This window comes from Montipora capricornis, chromosome 10, assembly GCF_036669925.1.
Source record: "Montipora capricornis isolate CH-2021 chromosome 10, ASM3666992v2, whole genome shotgun sequence".
Classification (NCBI taxonomy): domain Eukaryota; kingdom Metazoa; phylum Cnidaria; class Anthozoa; order Scleractinia; family Acroporidae; genus Montipora; species Montipora capricornis.
Genome location: NC_090892.1, coordinates 23,087,577 through 23,095,076, shown reverse-complemented (window position 1 = coordinate 23,095,076; position 7,500 = coordinate 23,087,577).

Here is a 7,500-nt window from a genome sequence, read left to right as displayed (position 1 = left end):
TGTCAATACCGCTAATTTTAAGTTCAATGTTCTTTTTGTATATATTCTTAGTTAGTTAGTGATTAGTTATTGTAAATGTAGCGATAATCTTGTTCCAGAACACCGACAGCCGACAGAACCTGACGGAAAAAAGCGACAATTTGCGACAGCGACAATCCACTTTTAACTTCGACAAAGCGACATCTTTTCACTTTGTTATTTCGACAGCGACATGACCGACCAGGCCAGCATGACTCTAAATCTTCTCTTCTGTTTGTGTTTCCACATGTATATTTCTTGTGCAAATTACGATTCATTCCACACTTGACGCACTTGTTATGCAGTAAGCGTCTTATTTCCTTTTTTGGTACAAAGGATGACACGTAGTCACGTCAGTCATGATTCTCTGTTACTCGGTGACTTTTATCGCGTCTGTGCGGCTTTTCTGGTGCTTTTTGTTAACGTGGTGTAGGTGAAATGGGAAAACGTTAAAGCATTCTCAAGACAAGCAAAAAGAAGGACAAAATGGGCCACGAGGGGAAAGAAAGGAAAGGTAAGTTGTCTGACACTGTTTACCCGTAATTACTGACTACTAATTACTTAGAGGGTTGACGGTCTTCCTTGCATTTAAGTGTCCAGCAATGACAGGAATTTATAATTATTATTATATGGCTAGTGTTTCTGACAGATATAACGCATGCTGTGATTGGCTCAGAGCAGCTAAGCGCCAGGGCATTATTCTCCCGTAATGCCCACGGGCCGATTATAGATTATGCAAATTAGTTTTTTTCTTATTTGTAACCGTTCTGTTAGCCATATAATAAACAACTTAATAACCTTGACCGTTCGGTCGTTACAGCAAAATCTCAAACCTGGGCCTAGCTGTATTGGCCTCGCTGTCGCTCGGTCAATACGCCAAGGCCTCAGTTTGAGACTGATTTGCTGTAACGACCTCACTCTCGGTTATTAAGTAATTAATAATGCGAGGGGTTAATTGCTGCTTGATTTTTACGTATTTCGATGACCGTATAAACACTTCCGTAGCTCATTTTCACATCATTCTCAAAAAAAGCAAAAAGAAGGACAAAAAGAGCTGCAAGGGAAAGAAAGGAAAGGTAAGTTGTCTGACACTGTTTACCAGTAATTACTGACTAATAATTACAGAGAGGTTTTTGACGTTCTTCCTTGCATTTAAGCTTAAGCAGTGTCTAGCAATGACAGCACTTAATAATTTCCGCTTATAGCCCCTCTCCATCCCCCTACACTCCTCCTCCCCCCACCAAAGTTATAAGCCCACCCACCAGAGAGTTCCTGAAAATTATTCATAAATGCTTTCCGAAAAGCAATAAGCTGCACAAGATCTTTAACAAGAACACAATAAAGCTATCCTACAGTTGTATGCCAAACGTAAGAACAATCATCGAAGGAAATAACAAAAGAAAACTGGCAAAAGGCAGCAAAGGCAACGTCCAGAGAGAATGTAATTGTCCGGGGAACACCACGTGCCCATTACAAGGAAAATGTCTATCAAGAGACATCATGTATCAGGCAACGGTAAAAACCAGCGAAAAGGAAGAAAAGTACGAAGGACTCACAGCAACTGACTTCAAAGCAAGATACGCAAACCACAAGGAATCGTTTAAAGCAAGGGCGAAGAGCAACTCAACTGAACTGAGCAAATTCATTTGGCACTTAAAGGACAGCAACACTGATTATACGATCTCGTGGAAAATTCTCGCACTACACAAACGTGACAAAACGTTGTAATTTATGCATAGCTGAAAAGTATTACATCATATATCAACCGCAATCAGCAACACTGAATAAACCCAACGAGTTAATTAGCAAATGCAGGCACAATGAACAATTCCTACGTTTCTATTTGACCACCCTACCAAGCGGCGTTAGACAAAAGCGGATACCAACACACGTTGAAATACCACCCAAGGGAAAACAGGAGAAAAAAACGCAGGCTAAGAAAACGGAACGTTACCTGGTTCAATCCCCCGTTCGATGCGCGAGTCAAGACCAACTTAGGGAAAGAATCCTTGCGGATCATCAACGAGTGTTTCCCAAGGGGCCACGCCCTAAGGCCAACTTTCAATCGTAGTACCCTCAAGCTCTCATACAGTTGCATGCCTAACGTAAAAAGCGTAATAGATTCAAAAAATAAGCGCCTACTACTACAATCAGGAGCAGAAACACGCGAAGAAAGGCTATGCAACTGCAGGAAAAAAGAGGAGTGCCCACTCGACAACCAGTGCCTCGCAAAGGGCATTGTGTACCAGGCCTCTGTCACATCTAGCGAGGGGACTGAGCACTATGTAGGGCTCACGGACACGGACTTTAAGGCGAGGTTTGCCAACCACAAGCAATCTTTTAGGACGGAAAAGTACAGTAATCAAACTGAGCTAAGCAAATATGTATGGCGCTTAAAGAAAGCAAAAACAGAGTATAAGATCACTTGGAAAATTCTAGGCAGAGCGCGTGCGTATTGTAACACTACAAAAAGATGTAACTTATGCACACTTGAAAAATATTACATAATTTGCCACTCGAAGCTCGCCACGCTTAACAAGAGGTCAGAGTTAGTTAGCAGCTGCCGGCATGCAAGTAGGTTTTTACTAAAGAACGTGTAATTAAGAACCAAACATTAGGACCGTTTATACGAGAGAAAATAAGCCGCGGCTAACTCTGGCCGCGGCTTAGGTAAGCCGCGAACACCCCGTATAAATGGTACAAAATCTACGTTCACGGCTTTCTCAAGCCGCGGCTTATCCTGGCCGGGGAGTTTATACTCGTATAAATAGTTCCTTTCGCGGCTTACGTAAGCCGCGGCCAGAGTTAGCCGCGGCTTATTTTCTCTCGTATAAACGGCCCTAATGTGTAAGCAAGTGTGATGAAAAATGAACGCATAAATACCGTGTTTATGTAAATAGAATCATGAGCCACCGTGCACCGGTGGCTCAGTTGGTTGAGCACCGGGCTGTTACGCGGGAGGTCGTGAGTTTAACTCCGGCCGGACCAACACTCAGGGTCTTTAAATAACTGAGGAGAAGGTGCTGCCTTTGTAATTACATCTGCAAATGGTTAGACTCTCTAGTCTTCTCAGATAAGGACGATAAGCCGGAGGTCCCGTCTCACAACCCTTCAATGTTAATAATCCTGTGGGACGTAAAAGAACCCGCACATTTGTCGCAAAGAGTAGGGCATGTAGTTCCCGGTGTTGTGGTCTGTCTTCTGTGGTATATCATGGTTGGGAGGGTAAATGCTCGGAGAAATTAGCTATACCAAGCTACTCTAAAATCCGAGCGTAAATAAAGATATATATGATATGATCCTGAAGAGTGGGAGCGCCATGCTCCTACGAAACAAGCTTGTCGATCTGCAATGAAAAAGGAGTCCACTCTTCTCTATATATATAACCAGCTCCAACTCCTTTGTTGTTGAGCACTCTCTGAGGGCTAGTATTGGAATTTAAAGTACTGTGTATGTATTATATTATATATAACTCGTACAATGGAGAATGGGCTTCCGTTTTCAACGCTTTATTCAAGACCCGACGCGTTTCGGCATTTGCCTTCCTCAGGGGCCTCATCCTCGGAGACCCAGGGGCAGTCAGTCGAGACGAGACGAGAATCGGGACTGGCGTAAAGTTTTCAAATAAGGCGAGAAGAGCCCCTGGGAACATACCTTTAACGGACGAGTTCCAGAGCGAATTAAATTCTGATTTGCTGATTGGGCGGAAATTTCCGCAATTGTCTTTTTTCCGCCCAATCAGAGAACCTCATACAATGAAGTCAGATCGTAATTCCTTATATCACGTGATAAATGCTACATGTACATCAACGGTCGCCAATTTTTTTTTCTATCGCTCTCCTTGTCTGGCTCGCAAAACAGACATACCATGCGGCGAAAATTTGGGTCGCAAAGGGACCCGCAAGATACAAAATTCGACCAATTCTACCCAGAAGATTTTGTTACGTGGGGGCAATTATCTGTACATGTGTAAAATCAAAATGCTTGGTCAAAACACCCTCGAAGAGCCGACTAGACTATTGCAAGGGAAGGTACTAGTCGTGTTTTTGTGTTCTGCTTCTTAAATATCACCGTCGCGAATTAATTTTGGTAAAAGCATTGCTATCGGCCGCGCAGATTGCAACTTGTTGTTTTGCGCGGGAAATTTATTTTGACTCATTTAACCTAAATGCAAAGGATTTGTGTATTGCCTCGCTGTTAAATAAAGTTTTGCAGGGATCAGCCTAAAAGTGTTTTTGTGAATTGTTGCCGTCTGTGCGGCGAAGTGCGATGAAACAAACGTTGAGGTGACGATTTCGTAGAAATTTTTGAGACGTGTGTAGCCAAACAATAGCCTGTGATGCTTGCAAGTATCGATTACAACATGCTTGGAAAAATCATGAAAAAAGCGCGATTGCAGCAGCCCTGAAGCGGAAGTTTCATCCCTGACATCTTGTCAAAGCGACAAAGAAACAGCTACTGTCGTACAACGAAAAAACCAAGGTTAAAGACTTGTATCTGAAGCACGAAGGTGGTACGCTCGGGGATCATGTGACAGGTGTTTTTGAGCCTGAATTGCCTAGTGATTAATCTAATTGGAATGCAAAAAAAAGTGAAGCAAACAGCCAAACCTCGGTTTGTCAGTGTGCCCAAGTACAAGAAATAAAGCATGTGTAAAGGTATACACAGAAAAGGAATATTCATGGAAAGGATGCAAAAAGCCAGTGTACACACATGAACATTGCTTTTCTGTGTTTAAAACTGAAACAAAAGTTATTTTTAATAATAACTACCAAAAATTGATAGCACGAGTTAAGGTTTTGTTTATTATTATTTTTTAATGAGGGACAGGGTTTAACATCACAAAAATCATACATATCAGTTAAATAAATTGGAGCGGCATTATTGTCGCGTGAATCCAACAATACCTTATGATGCAAATCATAGGATTAGTTGCGAATTCTACTAGCGACCTTCTTGTTGGTAATGGTAATGATGATAATTCACCAGGCAGTACTAAACAGTTCAATCACAGCGAAGCAAAACTACCTGTGCAACTTGGAGGAACAGTTTTAAGAAAAATGAAAGGGAATAAAAGCATTTAATTCCATAGCAAACTTAGTACCATACATCCACATTTACCATTTTTGCAGCAAGATATTAAATAAATACACTTGCCAATAACACTGAAGCGGTTCTACTGAGAGAAAGATAATGGCTCCTGAAAGACACATTGCATGTGACTAACTAACTAAAGTTGTATTATCATTTTTTAATTCCCAGGTTACTATACAGTACGAATACAAAGCAATTTTGAGACAGTTAACATCCGACCTTAAAAGTCTTGAAATTAGCCTTTAATTAAGCCTCGTTCTCATTCATGACAACATAATCAGTCGTGTGGCCTGTAAGATAAAAAAAGCTGCAGCAATCGCTTGTTAATCGCACCAAAGAAGGAAGGCCAAAGATTGGTCAAAAAGAAATATTTACTTTGTGTTGAAGTTAACATCTCCTCAAGATCTAAGAGACTTCAGATGGTAAAAACTGTCAAATGAGTGAAAGAAAGAAGCTCCAACTCTCTTTAAAAGAACTGTGTCGACCATTGATGTTAAAATCAAGGCAACCGTATGACCCTGATTCAATTGGTACAGCTGGGAAATTTTGTTGACGGGACGAAATAGTAGAATGTCAACTGTACAACACCTGATTGGTTCGTAGCTCTTCCTTGGTCATACAACGGGGTTTTCAACACTTGAAAAACTCGGAATGCGTGTTAATAAGATAACAGTGAACAGAAAGATTTGTGAAGCATATAATAGCTACAAAAAACTCGCATAATGCAGTCTGCAATTGAGAAAAAAAGGTACTGTACATGACCATATTCATTGCATAAATCAACATTTTATGCACCTCATTTCAACAATTTTCTCCTTGGTCCCCATTCAAAAATAAAATAAACAATATTAATTTAACCTCTTATAGACAGACAGGTAAGCTTATATGTGATGCTGAAAAAGGCCGATGGCAATGCTTAGATATGTCTGGCCCGTGCAACAGAAATACCAAAATTAATTCGCGACGGTAATTTGAGAAGCGAAATACTAAAAGACGACTAGTACCTTCCCTTGCAATCGGTCTTCTTCCTGATTTATTTCTTGTCGGCTCTTCGAAGGTGTTTTGACCAAGCATTTTGATTTTACACATGTACAGATTGCCCTTACGTAACAAAATCTTTTAGGTTGAATTGGTCGAATTTTGTATCTTGCGGGTCCCTTTGCGACCCAAATTTTCGCCGCATGGTTTTTTTATGTTTAAGGCGAATGGCTGTGCCCCGGTAGGGTGACTGCAATGACCGCCAGACATAACGACTAGTCCGTCAAACACAACGGTTCACCTCAAACGGGGGTGCACCAACACACCAACTTCGCCGGGGAATCGAACCCCGCCCCTACCAACAATGAACAAAAGACAAACAGACAAACGAAGAATTGCATCTAGGAGATGCCTCGCCTGACTTACACTCCCAAATGACAATTCGACAAAAACAACAATAAAGACTCAAAAACAACTGCACAAAACAAAACAAGCACGACCCAGAACAAGGGTGAAAAACGAAATATGAAAGGCCACCCATCAACAGACTCATCCAACGCCAAGACGTTGGTTCACCCTACAAAAACGGCCAGGGCACGCAAGCGCAACACAAAACGAGAATCTACACCCCGAAAGCGAAAATCATTCCGAGCCCCCCAAATACAAAACTTGCAAACATTCAGCATATAAACAAAAACCCGAGGAACCGCAGACAGCTCATCAGCCGAGAAACCAAAAAGCACGTGACTAACCAAGATGGAAGGACAAAGAGGAGAAGCCAAGACAAGACGCTGACCGCCAGAGGACAGTGGAAAAACAGATGTTGAAGAGTCTCGAGCATACCCAAAACCAGCAAGCCTCTCAGCCGTGTAAAGGACTCCGTGTGAAACTTTCCAACATAAATCAATAACAGGACGATCCACATCAAAAAAGAAAAGCTGACGCCAAGTACAAGACCAGTAAAGAGAACCAAACAAAGGAAAGAACTTCTCCTCACAATGAGGAGAAACAGCATTCTCAGACAAAAGAAACAAATAAGCAGATTTCGTAGTCATAGCAGAAACAGGACAGAAATCAATACCCTAACCAATACCCAAAGAAGACGCTGTAAGGGATCCTTTACATGCCCGCCAAGCAGTCAACAAAGAGCGATAAAACGGAGGCAGAGAGTCTGGAGAAAAACAAAGAGGAGCAGAAAAAACGAGATGCGGACGAGCGGCAAGCAGGGAAGAAAACCAAAAAACCATGAAAGAGACCCAAGAAGACGGAGAAGAAACAAACCGACGAACCCACTGAACGTGCAGAGCCATAACCTTACACTGAAAATCAACCACAGAAAAACCACCCAAACAAGAAGGCTGAACAACAACACGACGAGTGACCAAATCCCGCTTACCGCTCCAGAAAAAT